Below are 18,146 nucleotides of genomic sequence, written 5' to 3' on the forward strand. Positions count from 1 at the left end.
ATTTGCCCTTTCTCTAAACTAAAAAGTCTCAAACACTGCAGCGAGCTGCTCCATCCTCTTTTATCATTTTAGTTGCCCTTTCCAACCCTACAATATCCTTTTTGAGGTAAGGTGACCAGAACCATACACAGTATTCCAATTGCAGTCACAGATTTGTATAACGGCATTATGGCATTGGCAGTTTTATTTTCAATTCCTCTGCTAACGATCCCTAACATGGGATTCACCTTTTACACAGCTGTCGCACACTGGGCACAATATGAAAGGAAATTTGATGTGAACCATACCACTTGCATTTGCACTGTGCCCAATGACAATTTTCAAAGGCAATTTTTACACACACACACACACACACACACACACACACTCCTCTTCCTTCTTTCCTATAATTAAACTTGGCCCCTTGCCATCCTGTACTCTGCAGTCCTGGAAAGGGGGTCAGACTTTCTGCGTGCGTTCCAGCCCTAGGAATGTAGCAAAACTTTCTCAGCCAGAAAGAAAAGAACACTGTGGAGCTTTTCATCGAGATAAGAAACCCCAGGGACAAAATCCTCAGCCTCACCTGCCTTCACGAAATACATTCCCTTTGCTCCTTTCTACTCACTAGTTGGCAGGAGGTGAGTGGGGGAGTAATCTTTACATTATTACATGTGCCCTTAAAAAAAAAAACTATGAGAAAAGGCCAGTCTGAAAGGAATCTTAGAACAGCTCAGCCTGGCCAACAGTGCCAGTTTACTAGCTAATAATAATAATAATAATAATCTGCATGCACAACTGCCAATACATACCTATATTGATCATTTGCACTACAACAGCCTGGGAAGGGAAGAATGAGGAGGGGGAAAGGACCGACTCTCTTCCTTAATTACAGAAGGTTCCTGTCTGTTCACCCGAGAAGATTCTCTCTCGCCATAGGCGAAGGTCTATTTATAGAATCGTATTGCTCTCTTGCCAAACTATGCATGCCAGCCTGTAACTAAATAGGCTCAATTTGCAACACTCATCTATAATATTGGGGAGTAGACGCACCTTTGAAAAGAATCTCATTTTTAAAAGGGCCAGCAAGCTATGTGTTTGAAAAAAGAAGTAGTAAATAAGCAACTGGTAAAATAAAATAAAAACCAGAACATTTCAGCTTGGGGGTCCCCCTCAATATTTTTGTTCAGATTTGCTGACTTTTGACAATCTACCTGCCACCCTTTTGTGGTGTGCTTTTATGATGCCCCCTTTATAGGGGGAGGAAGTAGCATACAAAGCTCTTGAAGGAAGAGAGATATTCCCCCATCCCCACAATCCGGAGTCTCTTTGCACAATTAAAAACTCCAAATGTGTAACTGAGAAGCTCCATCCCCTTGGGAAACTCAATCCAGCCGGCAGGTCTACATCACACAAGGGAATGACACTTGCTGTCACTTTGTGTATTTATATGCCCAACCTGGCACAGTATTTGCCTTGCTGGATGAAACCTGGAGCTGGCTAATTTGTTGTTGTTGTTGTTGTTGTTGTTGTTGTTGTTGTTGTTGTTGTTGTTGTTGTTGTTAACGATATTCAAAATTATGCCGGACCTCAAGAGTGATCAATGCTTCTCAAATATATAGTAAACAGGGTGATGGATTTTATGGCTACAGATTCCAGCTCAATAGGGACATAGATTTCAGTGGCCCTAGAGCAGCCTTCCACAATCCAATGCCTTCCAGAAGCTGTTGGATGTCAAACTCCCATCAGCCAGCATGGCCAACTGCCAGGGATCAAGGGTGTTGGAGCTGGAGGGCACGAGATTGCAGGAGGCTGCATTATGCCATTACACCTAATTGAGTTATCCTCTATGAATTTGTCTAGTCAAGGTAGTTCTGTGAAACCTCCATGCTAAGAAACAGTCTAGCTCTGAATAGCAACTTCTGTGGAGCAACAGTGGGGGGATGTCTGTTGTTTTCCTGTCCTGCTGACTGACCTACCAGCTACATCCAGCTGGCCCCTGTGGGAGACTAGAGAGGCCCACCTTGGTCAGATACAACTAATACTGAGGTGTGTGAAATTATGGAGAAAAGGTTTTCTCCAGTGTTCGAAAGTCCCATTTTGCGCATTTTGTGACAGGAAATTTCATTACCATGAACAGTTTCTGAGCTCTGGGCGCAGTACTGTGCCTAAGGTTTCAGATTAAAACTGCAGAGTGGAAGGAAAGGAGGGCCTTTTTCTGCCTCCCCACTTCCAGGTACTCTCTGAAGACTGAAGAAGAGACCCTCTTAAGAATATTAGGGGGGTGCGCAAGGGAAGGACTAGACCATGTGAAAATGAACATAAGATTTTAGCTGCAGTTCTTTCATTTCTAGCTTTGTATTCTTGTTACACCTAAACATTCTGTTGTTGCGCTTATAACCTAGGTTTAAGGTGCCATTTAGAACCTAGCTTTCGTATCTCAGTTTCTAACACTGGCTTTCTCCCTCTCTTATAACACCCGAACTCAGGGCCATCCAATGAAGCTGAAAGCTGGAAGATTCAGGACAGACACAAGAATGTACTTCTTCACACAGTGCATAGATAACACTATGAAACCTGCAGATCTAGAAGATCTGAATGAGGCATGTGGTTAAATGTAAATTAGGTGAGTGATTCTATTTGTCTGTGACCCAATAGCAATTACAAAAAAATGGGAATAGTACAAAGACCTACAATCACAAATTTGCAGTGAATCGAAACCCCCTGCTGGGACAACCAGCAGGGAAGCTGGGACAAAACATAGCACCAATAAAACCGCTAATATATAAAGCTAATAATTATCAATACAAATTGAGAGTAACAACATCAATATAGTATTGCAGATGGTCCTTTTTGCAGTCCACAACAGACATCTTTAGAGAATTGCAGCATTTTTCTTTCTTTAGCTGCAGCTGCAAAACTGGAAATTAGGTAGATTCTATAGCACAGAGATGGGGACCCCTTTTCAGAATAAGGGCCACCTTCCCTTCCGAGCAAGCTTCCAGGGGAAGCAGGATGCATGTTCAGAGTTCAAAGACAAAATCCAGCCTGGCAAGGGCCAGAAAGAGAAGTTCAGAGGCCTGCTTTTGCACCCTCGGGCAGAGATTCTCCACCCTTGCTTTAGCAGGCAATGATTAGAGATCCCACCACACTGCAGAATGTTAGACAAGATGGTCTCCACAGTGCCTCAGAGCGCTATCCTTTTCATTTAAACACTGAACAGTTGCAGACAAATGTGTGTAACACGATAATGCCAATCTCAAATGCCAGGTTTTGGAAAAAGCGAGCCTGTCACTCGTTTCCACCTCCATCTGTCAGAATACCAGAAGTCCTTTCGATTCCCTTCTGGAATATTACCTCTCTCAGGTTTTAGATCCTGGAACAAAACCTACAGCACGAAGGCTGCTATCCTGCCGCCAACTCCACCAACGCCTGCTAAATGGAACTCATAACTAGATAACGAACTTACAACAAGATGCTAATTAAGGATTAGCAAAACAGCACAGGGAAGAGATTAATGGCTGGCCATTTGCGTCCAAACACTTTTGACACAGGCAGCCAGGTGAAAAGCAGCCAGGCCTTCAACTCTGAGGAGGGGGCACTTTTATTCCAAGGGGACGCACAGTGCCCCTTCCAACCACAAAATGCATTTAATTGCTGTGCCCTGCTGCTTGCCCCTCGGCAGCCAGCAATTCAAGGCAGAAGAAGTCTCATCATGGAGGCTCCATTCATGGCTGAAATATCCAAGATCAAGATTTGAAGAGAAGGTGAGCTGCAGTCACCTATGGGAGTGCAAAAATGAGCTGTTATCCTAGCAAAGGTCCCACTGGGAACATGATATCCTCAGGCAGCTCCTCCCGCTTCCTGGTCACCTGCTGGCTCCCAGGGTCCTCTCCTGGCTTCTCCCTGCTCCCATGTAGACCCCAAGAATAAAGGCCCCTGGTGGTCAGATGAGCTCTATACTCCTTCCCTGAAATGACACCATCTGCATCCTGAGGAGGCTGGCAGTGAAAGGGGGGTGTTCCTGCTGCTGGCTTAGTGTGATACCAGGTTATTTGAGGTCTCCTGTTGTGCCAGAAACCGCCCTCCACGAGGTCCCTCCTCTGCTTTGAGGAGATTCCCCCAGGGGTCCTGGGCAAGCTGTGTCACCACTATGCTGCACTGCCTTTTTCATATCATTCTACCTGCCTCTCTCTAATGCTAGAAGATCCTCTTTGGAGATGGGGTGAGGTGACCAGACCTAGACCCTGTTATCCTTAAGTATGGTTTGTATATAATCGTTTCACAGAATCTACATAGAATCATAGAATTGTAGAGCTGGAAAGGACCCCAGGGGTCATCTAGTCCAACCCCCTGCAATGCAGGAATATTTATTTCCTATCCCTTCCATGCAACACAATCCAAACAGGTTGGCTGGTTCAATATCTTGGCCTTTGAAGTAACATATATTTTCTACCCACAAAGAACTATCACGCGACTGGAGTACAGTGGTACCTCGGGTTAAGTACTTAATTCGTTCCGGAGGTCCATACTTAACCTGAAACTGTTCTTAACCTGAAGCACCACTTTAGCTAATGGGGCCTTCCGCTGCTGCCGCGCCGCTGGAGCAGGATTACTGTTCTCATCCTGAAGCAAAGTTCTTAACCTGAAGCATTATTTCTGGGTTAGCAGAGTCTGTAACGTGAAGCGTATGTAACCTGAAGCGTATGTAACCCAAGGTACCACTGTATACAGATGCCCACAATATTTAACAGCTGTGGCCTTATGCAAAAACAACAACAACAACCACGAAACTACCACTCTCAAGTCCATAACCCACCCACCCCAATGTGTTGGACTCAAACTCCCACATTGCCAGTTTGGACTCCCATCAGCCCACACAGCTGGGGCTGAGATGAGTTTCCCTCCAAAACATCTGAGGGGCACCATGTTGGCAATGGTTTCCATAATACAACAGGTGCAATCAAAACGGAAGGGAGAGGAAGAAGACTGAAAAGCTGCAAAAACTCTACAGCAAATGACATGAAGAAGTCTGAAGACAGTCCAGCTGTTTACTGGTGACGCAAATGGGTGTAGAAACAATTATCTTGAAGGAATTAATTCCCCACCCACCCTGCAAAACCATCCTTTTCTTTCTTATCAAATCGGGATCCAGGACAGGCTGTTCCTCCCTCGTTCCCACTGACCAACTGAAAACAAAAACAAACAAAAAAACCTTAAGAAAGCCAGATGCAAAATACAATCACTAGGAATTTAAGATTTTAATCTCATTAATCAACAGGCATTAAGGGCCGAAAGCAATAACCGCTCTGAGGACAGGAGAGAAGAAAACAGTGGGGAAATAGCAAACTGTTGTGGGCTGCGCCTGTTGAGAGGCTCCAGTATTCGTCGCCCGTCTAAACAGGACAGGGGCCATTAGGATGGGACCTCTTTGCACTAAACATAAGAAAAGCCTGCTGGATCAGGCCAATGGCCCATCTAGCATGCTGTTCTCATTGTGACCTCTAGGAAACCCACAAGCAGGATTTGAGAACTCTCCCCTCCTGCCAGCAACCAATTCAGAAGCATTTACAGTCTTCAAATGTGGAGGCACAGAATGAAAGTTGGCTTGTGTTTTAATTAGTTTTTAGCTTATTGCTGATTCTAATTATGATTTGTATGTCTTAAATAGCTGTTTTTATGGATGAATTTATTGTTTCACACTTTTTTGTAACCTGCTTTGAGGTTTGTTTGTTTTTTTACTAACAAGCCACATATAAATTTCTGAAATGAAATAAACAAGTAAAAATTAGTAAGTATCCTCCAAAGGGCAAAAATAGATAGGGATTTTTTTCCCAAGGACAGGAACCAGAAAATGGAGACTCCCCTCAGTTAATTGGGGCAGCTGGAGCCACCTCACACACTGTACAGGTCAAAATGCTCATCATCAGCTTTCAAACTGAGAGAGGCCTGCGGCCCACACAGCTATCCAGTAGGAGAGAACAGGCAGGTTAAGGGCAGTGCCTCCCTGTAGCCACAGGATCCAGCAAATATGACGACAACCACAAGTGACATGTTCACAGTGGTGCCAAAGTGTGACCGTTGACCCTCTCCTTCCAGGAAAGGTTCTCTAGCACAGGGTTGCGTTGACCCAGCATGAACATACCGGTACATACACACACCCCTTTACAAACTGGGTTTCTTCCTGGCCCTGCTCAAAGCTGCAAATATTTAGATACCTCACTGCAACTGTTAGGAGAGTGTCTCTCTCCCTTCTGATGTTTTAAAGATGTGCAAGACATGTCTGAGAAATTCCCCATGCCTAATCAAAACTGTTGTTGTTGTTGTTGTTGTTTAAATCTAGCGACAATCAAGTGATGCAACAGAAGACCTCCCTCAGGTCATTTCACTAGCCTTGATTTAATTATTTGAGCTTCTCTCAGATTTGAGGGGGAAACCCCAGATTTGGCCTGGATTTCTCCATAAGGGCAATTTGGGTGGCAATAAGCAGCTCAAGGATACACCAGCAGCCTGGTGTACTTTGTTCCTGGATCTGACCCTGAGAACAGACTCAGAAGGGCTCCCCATGGCTTTAGAAGCTACACCTTGCTCAGAAAACAGGCTCGCTCCATGAAACACCACCCAGGTCTTTGGCTGGTAGGCCTATACCCCATTTTAGACACCCAAGTCATCAGGGCATAGAGGGAGGTTGAGAACAGCAGCCAACTAGTGTTTGTTGTTATATAGAAACATATACACGACACACACAAACAGAAATATAGATAGATATGGTTATCACACAAAAATACATATGGATAGAATTTAATTTCTATATTTATTGCATTGGTATGCCAGCTTTATCTCCAAGGGGCAAAAGCTGGCATACATGCTTCTCCCTCTCCCTGTTTTCTCTTCGCAACAACCCTGTGAGGTAGGTCAGGCTGAGAGGCAGTGACGGACCCAAGGTCACCCAGTTAGCTTCACAGTCAAGTGGGTATTTGAACCCTGGTCTCTCCCAGGTCCTAGTCCGACATTCTAACCACTACACTACAACTGGATATCAATATCACAAAAACGTGCACACACATTTTCAGTAGGTTACTATTCAAGAGTAGCCAACCAGAACAAAGAAAAATATTTGTTCAGGGGGTTTTACAGTTGGGGAAAAGGCATGAATACTGAGGGAGGAAGATGGGTTGGCCCTGGAGATGAAGGGGTTACGCTGAAAAGGAAAACAAGAAGACTCATTGCTTCCCTGAAAGCCTATAAATGCCAGTCTAAGCTTGGCTTGCCCTAAACTTAGGCAGGAACAATAAAACCTTATGGCTACTAGGGTAATGACTTGGTTGCCACCATGACCCATCAAGGCTTCGTCAGGAAACCTGGATTCTCACACTGCCTTGAGTAGAGAAACCCGTTCAAACTCAGCTCCGAGCATCAAAGGGATGTTGTGAGGTAGATAAAAGAGCTCAGGCACTGGCATAGAGATGCAAATTTGCCAGCGCTAATTGAGATGTGTAGATAGCACATTTAGATGTTAAACGTCTCAGAAGGCAAGGCAACTAATCTCCCACCCAAATGGCCTGAGAGTTCTCCAGAGGGGCACCATTGAGGCTCCCAGCTCTCTCTCTCTCTCTCTCTCTCTCTCTCTCTCTCTCTCTCTCTCTCTCTGTGTGTGTGTGTGTGTCACACACACAAGCACATGGGAGGGGGTGTGCCAAGCTGAGTCCTTGACCCTGGGGAAATAAAGCCTAGTTTTGCCCCTGGCTATGCTGTACTTTCATCCTTAGAGGCAGGAATGCTTCAGTTGTTCCACATCTTAGGAGGGGAGAGTGCTCTTGTGTTTGAATCCTGCTTGCGGCTTTCCCACAGGCATCTGGTTGGCCACTGTGAGAACCAGAGGCTGGGCTAGATGGGTCAGAGTGGACTGATCCAGCAGGCCCATCTTATGTCATGCTCCTATTTATCCCAATACATTCAACAAATTCTGCTCCACATCAATTCAACTTCCATTCAATGACCACCTTTCATTATCCCCAAATCATCTCAAGTTGTTTTCTCTACCACCAAATTGATACCCTACTCAGTAACCAGGATATGCCTCTCAACTCTTCCCCCACACCCCCGTTCATGACCATCCCAAAAACTCTTGGGGCAGCCAGAAAAAGATTTGGGGGCCTTAGCAACCTCCTTGACCCCTGCACATGATAGAAAGCTAGTTTAAGGGCTCTCTTGAAACCTACAGCTTTCTACGGCTCTGTGCTAGGGTTGGGCGATATCAGCTTTTCAACATTGTGGTATATCACCTGCCAAACATACCACGATGCTGAAAAAAGAAGCTGCAATGGCCTCAGCCTGCAAGGTGCTGGGTGATCCACCGCACACATTTAAAGAATATTCAACCCACAATTAAAGCACACAGCTTCCACCCCAAAATCCTGAGCACTGCTGTTTGTTAAGGATGCTGGGAACTGCGATGGGGAAACTACCACTCCCACTGCTCTTTGAGGGGAGCCATGTGCTTTAAATGTACAATGGGCAGGCTTTAAACGTATAGCATATGCCAAGGCCCTCTCCACAATGGCAAGACACATATCTATTTAAGTGAGAGTAATTTGTTTTAAATTTGCATCTATACACAGAAATGAGTACTTGCAAATGTGCATCCTCTTTTTTTGGGGGGGGGGAGCAGACCCTATTCTTTTTTGCAATGGGCAAGCAACCTCACAATGGGACCATCATCCCTCATATCTGAAGGCAGTCAGCTGGCTTAGGGGGCACAGAATAGGCCCTGTGTCCGCACAGACAAACAGACACACTGCTCCATACCTGGACATCTCATTACTGCTCCCTGCTGCCAGCATCCCTGCCAGCATCCTCTGCCGAACAGAACAGGCTGTGGACCGGCCCTTCCACCCACAGCCCAGCATGAGCCACAATGGCTACACTCTCCTTCCACGGTTGGAGGCAGCAATGCTTCTGAATACCAGTTGCTGGAAACCAAAGGAGGGGAGAGGGCTAATGTACTCGGGTCCTGTTTGATTTATTGTTGTTATTTGCTGTCCCCTGCCCTTAAGTAATTTGGGATGTTACCATATAAAACCCCAAGCCAAAAATTACTCAACCCTCAGTGTGCTTATAAACACAGAACATTTGCTTCATTGCTACATCAATGTCCCATTCTTCATCCAAGGATCTCAAGGCTTCATGCATGATCCCCCTCCATTTTACCTTCACACCCACCCTGCAAGGTAGGTTAGGCTGGGAGACAGAGTGACTGACTGTTCCAGTGCCCATCCTGCAAGCTTCATGGCTGAGTGAGAGTTTTGAAATTGGGTTTCCTTAGTCCAGGCCTTCTGGTTATTTGGACTACAATACCCACCAGTCCCAGACAGCACAACTATATTATTATTATTATTATTATTATTATTATTATTATTATTATTTACATCCTGCCCTTCCTCCCCAAGCAGCCTAGGGTAGCAAACAGACATTTGAAAGAAAAACAAAGCAAACTTTCAATAAACAATTATAATTAAAAACATCTGAAACCAGTTACAGTTCAAAACATTCTAAAAGCCGTTAAAAAAAACTGAAAGCATTCTTCCATCCAATGGCCTTTGGGTTGTCTAGGACAGTTTTCTTCAGCCACCAAACGTCTGAATAAATAGGAATGTGTTCAAGTTCCTCCTGAAAGTTATCAATGATGGATACAGCTCTCCTTCACTAGGGAGGGCATTCCACAACCAGGAAACCACTATTGGAAAAAGCCTGCTGTGGGTCAGCACCAACCAGGCAGCCCCGGGTGGCAGCCCCACTACAAGGTCCCACTTGCTGACCAGGTCATAGAGGCTGATGGAAGTTGTAGCCAAAAACATCTAGAGGGCACCAGGCTAGGGAAGTCTATGCCAATGACTAGCCTTTCACAACAAAAATGGGGAATTAGAAAGAATGGAAGAGGGGGTGCATGGGAGAACCACAACCTCCAAATTCTCCAAACTGAACTGTGATAAACTTCTAATTTGATAAACTTCTAATTTGGCCAACAGAACCCTAGCTGGGTTGGCAGACTTTCCTTCCCTACGTGACATGCTTATACACTGGCAATTACTGAGAGACCAAGCATCACTCATTTTTTTTCAAGCACTCCCAGTGTAGCATCATAGTTAAGAACATGATGCACAAGGTTCCCAGTTGAAAACTCAGCCCAGCCACACATTTATTAGGAATGCAGGAAGCTGCCTTTGTCACTGACCAGGGGGTGCATCTAGCTCTGCCTTGCTTACACTGACTGGAAGCAGCTTTCTAGGATTTTGGGCAGGGGTCTTTCCCAGCCTCACCTGGAGGCGCCAGGGATTCAATCTGGGACCTTTCCCATGCAACCACAATGGCTATGCTCTGCCTCCATGGTCAGAGGCAGAAATGCTTCTCAATACGAGTTGCTGGAAGCTATGGGCTCTTGTGCTCCATTCCTGGTAGCTGGCATCTGGTTGGCCCGTGAGAAAAGGATGCTGGACTAGAAAGGCCACTGGCCTGATCCAGGAAGGCTCTTCTTATGTGCTTAACATACATGAAGGGTCCTGAGCACTGAGTGTTTGTACACAGCTTGTTCTTGTATGAGCGTTGCATCTGCAAAAACAAACCCCAACCACAGTACAGTATTCCAGCGTTCACATTACCAACCCCACAAGGTTATTAACCATGGCATTTACATAGAATGGAAATGTACTGGAGAGGTGAGGTTAGATTGTCCAGCCATTTCCTGGAGGGGGGTGGGAATCCTCTAAAAATAAATATCCTAAATAAATAAATAAAAGCCCAACAAAAAGTTTCCCTCCCATTTTATTTCCCCTGTGGCCAAACCTAACTGCTGTGAGTAACTTTTAGAAGGAAGGAGAGCAAGAGAGTTGGGCACTTTGCCATCCACAACAGCAGCTCTGGGGGTGTGGAGAAAAACAACAACAGTGTGTTTATTTGTGTGGAGGGAGGGGGGGGACACAGCAGTGCCTAAACCACAGCGGCAACCCAAAATATGCTGCCTTAACACATGCAATGCTGCACCAGAACCGTGGCTGCATTGGGGGCTGGCAGTGGGAAGAGGGAGAGAGATTCCAAACATATAAAAGGGTGTGTTCAGATATTATGGGACGTCCAGACATACAAGGTGATGTCAGGGACTCTGGGACTTCTTCAGAAGGCAGGAAGCTCTATGTTCACCTAGTTTAGTATCATCAACTGATTGCATTTACATCCCATCTTTTTCTCCAATGAGCTCAAGGTGTGGCAAACATGGTTCTCCCCAAGCTCCTCATTTCATCCCCACAACCACCCTGTGAGGTAGGTTAGGCTGAGTGGCAGTGACTGGCCCCAGGTCACCCAGTGAGTCTTATACCCAGGTGGGATTAGAACACTGGTCTCTCCCAAGCTCTAGTCCATGGGTAGGCAAACTAAGGCCCGGGGGCCGGATCTGGCCCAATCGCCTTCTAAATCCGTCCCGCAGACGGTCCAGGAATCAGCCTGTTTTTACATGAGTAGAATTTGTGATTTTATTTAAAATGCATCTCTGGGTTATTTGTGAGGCATAGGAATTTGTGCTTTTCTTTTTTTTTTCAAAATAGAGTCTGGCCCCCGACAAGGACTGAGGGACAGTGGACCGGCCACTGCTGAAAAAGTTTGCTGACCCTGTCCAAGACTCTAAAACTGCAGCACATTAGTACTTCTTCAACCTGGTACCCTCCAAATATTTTGGAGCTCAACTTCCACCATGGCAGTGCTATGTTACAGTGCCAGTTTCAAGCGAGAACAAGACCCAAGAACATCTGGTGGGCCCCACAATGGCTACCTCTGAATTAGATGAAGGGTCTTAGCTCCCTAGTAGAACACCTGCTTTGGTCACAGAAGGTTCCAGGTTCAACCCCCCAGCATTTCCAGTTGCTGGAAACCACAAGAGGGGACAGGGCTCTTGTGCTCAGGTCCTGCTCGCGGTTTTCCCCACAGGCATCTATCTGGTTGGCCACTGTAAGAACAGGATGTTGAACTAGATGGGCCATTGGCCTGATCCAGCAGGCTCTTCTTATGCTTAACATCTGGAGGGAACCAGGTTGGCAAAGGCTGGCATAGCATCTTCCTGGCTGGCATGCTGTTGGGGGGAAGGATCCATTTCTTAGTATCTAAAAGTGTCCCTGGCATGCAATGAGGCAATATTACTTTCATCCCTATATCGCTTTGCATTTTCTGCCTGTTTGCAAAGTGCAAGCATTTAGAATTCTGAAAGACAAGAGAAGGGGGGGGAGAAAACCCATCCTATTCTCTAGCTCCCTCCTTCACACCTTTACTGCCTGATCCCCCCACAATGAAAACATAATCCCATGACTTGTCTGGATGCCTGGCTTTAAAGAGGGTTGCCATGGGAACCAGCAGGATGCTACAGAATCAGCACCAGCTATTCTAGGGCAGGAAGAGGGTGGGAACAAGGAGGGAGGGTGAACCAGGGTAGAGGATCTAGGAAAAGGAAAAGGAAATCAAATTACCAAAGTATCAAAAAGAGAAAGTCAACGGCTGTTACGGTTTTCGAAACGGCAGGGAGACGCCATTGCAGTCTGTATGACTGCTTGCAAAGGGGATGGCAAGGGGGGGGCAGGGAGAGTCATCTGCTCTCATCTCTGAAGCAAGACTGGCTTCGCTTCAGCAAGCCGCGGCTGTAGCTTCCTTGGGATTCTGACTCCAGGCTGGGGAAAAGCAATCTGAAGGGTGACCTTAGCCAAGGTCACCTGCCGCTTCCTCACTGCCTCAGTTTACAAGCTCTCTCTACATGCACCATCATCATGGCACTGACCTTCTTTCCTTAAAGTGCTCCGAGGTCCTTGACTAAAAAGCCTTACGTAAGTGAGTGAGCGGAGGAGCGAGCGAGCGAGCATTACCTATTATTTATGATGTATACTTGAGGGTGTGAGCAGCTCTGAAAGGAGGCAAGGTCAGGCCAGGGTAGCCACACCACCCCAGGGCCCTTTGGAGAGAGTGCTCTGCTTCATCTTAAGAGGTCAGATCTCCCCGGATGCCCTCTGGGTCCTACAGTGGAGCTCCTTGCTCAAACTGGAGGCGGGTGGCTGCTCATGCTCTTTACCAGACCTGTGGGGGTGACTATGTTTCGTGCAGGGATTCTAGCTTTGGGCTAGGACCTGAGAGACCTGGATTCAAATCCACTGAAGCTCCGTGGATGGCCTTGAGCTCAGTCAGTCACCGTTTCTCAGCCTAACCTACTTTGCAGGTTTGTTGTGAGGATAAAACGGGGAGCCCACCTTGAGCTCTTCGGAGGAGATGCGGGATAGAAATTTAATAATCAATGAGTAAGTGGCAAAGGCTTTCAACTTAGGAGCGACACCCACCAGCACCAAGTCTACTCCGCTTGTCACTTTCAAAAACAATCTCCGCAAGTCGGATGCACACTTTCCAAAGCTGTAATATCTAAATTGCCTGCCCCAAGGAGATATGCTACCGTGCTCATGAGAAGTAAGTTAGTGGCATAATTTACTAAATGGAAACCTGTTTGTGAAATAATCTCCCCTTGCAGGTACATCAAGCAGAGACATCATCATCATTCCGGCACCAAGTGAAGACATTCCTCTTGACTCCAGCTTCTTAGATTCTTAATTAGGAACATAGAAAACCAATTTATACCAAGTCAGACTGGTGGTTCCTTAGCTCAAGACTGTCTACACTGACTGGCAGCTGCTCTCCAGGGTTTCAGGCAGGGGGCCTTTTCTAGGCCTTGCCTGGAAATGGCATTGAGGTTTGAACCTGGGGCCTTCTACGTGAGAAGTAGGTGGCTTAGCAGCCAAATTATCTGCTCCAAGAAGACATTCCCTGTTGCAACTCATAAGATGCCCTCATGCCAAACCCCAAAAGCTCTTCAAGCATAAGAAAGGCTTTTCCTTCAAGATCCATTCAGAAACCCAAGTGCTGCATGAACACTGGACGTTTGGAAAACACTACGGCAGAGTTCCACAATACAGCCCCCTCCTCCAACGCACGTACAGTTCCATTCAAGCACAGCTGGGCTATCGTGAAATCCCAAATGCACCCGTGAACTGTGAGAGGGCAGGAAAAAATTAAGAAGACACGCACACAAAACCCCTTGCAAAGAAAACTGCCTAGCCTGTTCAGCAAAGATCATACAGGAAGCCAAAGGTCTCCCGCTCCCATCAACGCCTCAGCCCATTTCTCCCTTGCAGTTCAGTCTTTGAGCACCTACATCAGTCTCCACCAACCTCATGTCCTCCAGATATTTTAGATAGGGTTGTCATAATCCCAAAAGTGAAAATCCGGACAAAGTTGTTAAGCTTTCTTTTCTTTTCGTCAACATCTCCAAAAAACATCTCCAACATCTCCATTTCTATTGCTGTAATTGATTTTTTAAAAATTATTATTATTTCATTCCTATCCTGCCTTTCCTCCGAAGAGCTCAGGGTGGCAAACATGGTTCTCTTTCTCCCCATTTTCTCATTGCAACAACCCTGTGAGGTAGGTTAGGCTGAGAGACAGTGATTGGGCAACCCAGTGAGCTTCATCGATGAGTGAGTACTAGAACCCTGCTCTCCCAGTTCCTAGTCCAACACTCTAACCACTATGGTTCACCGCCTCTCTTTATTGTACTGTTTTCATATTTTTTCTTTCATATTAATATTCTGCTCACTGCTTTGGGGGTGCCTTTGGGCCAAAAAGCAATGTATAAATAAACCATGACCACAAGCATTATTGCTCCTTTTATTTACTGCTCGCTCTTCGTTTAAAAAATTCCAGAGGGGTTTACAGTACTAAACTAATAAAACTAAGCTAAAATAAGAAATACCAAACTCTACGCATCATTAAAAATGGCACAGACATGAAACAACAAATACATTTAATAATTACAATAAGCAGCAGAAAGGCAGAATTTAAAACTGCACTACAGACCAGAAAGAAGCCCATTGATAATATAAGGTTGCATATATTATTTTGAGAATACTGTACTGTGACGTACTTGAGAGCATTTTGTCTTTGTACACGGGTGACATTGTATAAATGAGAACCAGTGCCACGTAGTGGTTAGAGCATCAAACTAGGGCCCAGAAGATCATGGTTCAGGGGTGTCAACTTGAATAACATATTGGGGTGGGTTCAGATTAGCTCTGCTCCACATAAATCAATCACATGATGCAGCGTGCACACGCCATTTGAATAGCATTGCCCATTAACTTTGCAGGGGCCCAGCTACCTCAAATATTTTATTGGGGGAGGGGAAGAGACCTCGGCCCCAAGGAGTTGGCTCCTATGCCAGGGTTTGAATCCCTACTCTGCTATGAAACTCAATGGGTTGTTGTGGGAATCAAACCATATACGCCACCTTGAGCTCTTTGGAGAAAAAGGTGGGATATAAACACAAACATTAAATAACACTGCCGAGAGGGACAGGGGAATAGTGACCGCTGCCTACCTGATCACCACCTAGCACAGCAACCTCCAACCTGGAGCCCTCCAGATGTTTTAGATGCAACTCCAAGTCTCCCACCAGCTCCAACCAGGGCACCCTGTTGGCCTAATGCTCTAGAGCAGCGGTTCTCAACCTGTGGGTCCCCAGATGCTGTTGGACTACAACTCCCATCATCCCTGAGCTCTGGCCTTGCTAGCTAGGGGTGATGGGAGTTGTAGTTCAATAACATCGGGAGACCCACAGGTTGAGAAAGGCTGCTCTAGAGCCTTTAAAGCACTTCTCCTAATCCTTACAACAACTTTGTAAGGTAGAATGATCCCTCAAAGGGACTGAAGACAGACAGGCCAAGGCAGAGAGCAATGGCCGCATTCAGGGCCACCTAGCAGGTTCACCACAGAAGCAAGATTGTTCTGTGTTGCTTAGTCTCTCAGCTAAGAGGCCTAGCAAGCAACATCCACCCTCTCCCACTCCAATAAATACTCCCTGGTGGGTCCCCACCTAGATCCAGTGACTCAGCAGCGTCAGGCCTTGACAGAGCCAAAAATATTTCTGCTCCCCACCCCCCTCCCATGTCCTTCCTATCCAATTGTGAGTTTGCTTTTCCCAGCTGTCTAGATGTGTCAGATTAAGGTTGTACCATCATGGGGAGGAGGCTCTGTTTATGCATTTTCAAAACAGGAAAGAAGGGGAGACATTTAAAATCAGGGTACACAAAATGAAATTGAAACAGATTGCTGCAGAGGTTCATGTATGTTTGTCTGCATACTGTTCAAAAATTGGGACAGCGGGGAGAAGAGACAGGGATTGGCTGCGTAGGAGGGCAGGTGCTGGTTTTCAAAGGAGACAAAGGTCGCAGTTTCCTGACATGACACTGAACTTGCTGGCACCTTCCTGGCCTATTGATTTTGCTCCCTTCAAGAGAGCCTGGGAATTTACAGGGGATTCCGCTCTTAATGTAAATTAGAGACTGAATGCGTCACAATTTCCAGTAAACGGGTTTGGCGAGAGGCAACTTTTATAGCTACGATACAGCAGAGCTACACAAGACAACTTCAATATACGTGGAAGTCTAAGATCTCCAACAGGCGCAAAATGTTAGAAGTGTTGCCATTAGAGTACCAGTGCTAAAGCCTTGCCTTTCTTGGCTCTTAACATCCAGAGGAAGAATACCATCTAGCTGGATCTAGGAAGTCACAAATGCCTTATTATTAGAGGAAGAGGCCATGGTCAACCTGGAAAACACTGTTGCAAGAACATCTCTCTGGACCAGACTTATCCAACCTGCTGCCTCCAGATGTTTGGTACTACAAAGCCTCACCCAGCGCTGTTTTGTTGTTGTTTTTAAAACTATCATCATTACTGGGGGATTTTTCAGTGCCTGTTCAATAAACCATACACATAAGAGCAACTGTGATCAGAACTATGAGTGCCAAGTTATCACTGTTGGCCACACAGTCCAGCAAAAAACATCTAAGTTTGGAAATTACTTTTACTTGTTGCATTTATATCTCACCTTTTCCTCCAAGGACCTCAAGGTGGTGTACATAACTCTCCCCCTCTTCATTTTATTCTCACAACAAACCTGTGAGGTTAGTTAGCCTGAGAGTGACTGGCCCAAGATCATCCCGTGAGCTTCATTATGAAGTGGGGATTTGACCCCGGTCTCTCAGGACCTAGCCCACAACTCTACAACCACTACACCACACGGGCTCTTCTAATTAATCCTAAAACAGCTGGCCTCAGATTTTCCTAAAACTCCTGAGATAGCCTTGGAAACCACAAATTTTTAAGCTTCTTGTTCAGAATCATCTTTGACATAAGAGATTTCTCCCACCACCCAATATTTTTTTTCTCTCTCTCTACTACAGGGAAAACTTAACAATGAAATCTGGCCCTCATAAAAATAACCAGAGAAATCGCCACCCTTGGGAAAACCAAGATTCTCAGTGTGTGTCTCAAATGCCAGCAAATCTTTTTGTGTGTGCCAGCCCCAAATTTAGCAATATCATAAGCAAAGTCATAATTTTAAAGGCGAAAGCTGTGCCAAAACTCAGCCCGCAAAGGAACTGTTTCTCTGACAGTAGCCTGGGCTGCAATTGCAACTCATTCTAGACCTCTGATCTAACGTCACCACTTCTAGCCAGGTTATTCCCATTCTTTCAGGGGAGGGGAAAATGGCAAATAAGAGATGCATCCTACCCCTTGGAACTCTCCCTCTTCCTTGCCAAAGAAAATCTCATTTCCCTCTGCCTTGCATCTCAGCAAGTCAGGAACAACCAGTATTTAAAAGGATAAAATAGGTCCCAGACATTTTCCAGGAAATCAGGAGGCGGGCTTTCACTGCCCGGCTGGAGGCCAGATCTTGAGTTGAACTGGCACAGAGAATTTAATAATCTGCATGGTGCTTCAAGAGTTGACCAAAAAAGCAAGAGGGAACAAAAGTAATAAAACAATGCCGCTGTCAATTACACACAGACAGAGCAGAGGACTGCAGAACACAGGTATTTCAGGGATGGTGCTCAGCCCCTGAATTCTTCCATGGAAATTGTCCCTGTACAATCCAAGCATATCTTCACAACCATAAGGACTAGAGACTTACTTTTTAAAAGCCAAAACAGAAATGAGGATTTTTGGGTATGTGTCCAGTGCCACCCACCAGCATCCGTGGCCACTGGTCACCTCTGGTAGGGCACCAAACAGACTTATTTTCTTAATCCCAATC

General features: G+C 45.7%; 1 protein-coding gene and 1 long non-coding RNA gene across 7 annotated transcripts in view; one reads left to right on the top strand and one right to left on the bottom strand.

Moving 5' to 3' along the window:
- Positions 1-18,146, bottom strand: part of MEF2D (myocyte enhancer factor 2D) — a 141,651-nt gene that overhangs the window by 110,181 nt on the left and 13,324 nt on the right. The gene's annotated exons all lie outside the window — the stretch shown is intronic.
- Positions 1,718-16,838, top strand: LOC128404458 (uncharacterized). Its single transcript, XR_008328108.1, has 3 exons — positions 1,718-2,025; positions 2,466-2,602; positions 16,584-16,838. It is a non-coding gene; the product is annotated as an uncharacterized LOC128404458 (long non-coding RNA).

This window comes from Podarcis raffonei, chromosome 16 (assembly GCF_027172205.1).
Source record: "Podarcis raffonei isolate rPodRaf1 chromosome 16, rPodRaf1.pri, whole genome shotgun sequence".
NCBI classification, from domain to species: Eukaryota; Metazoa; Chordata; class Lepidosauria; order Squamata; family Lacertidae; genus Podarcis; species Podarcis raffonei.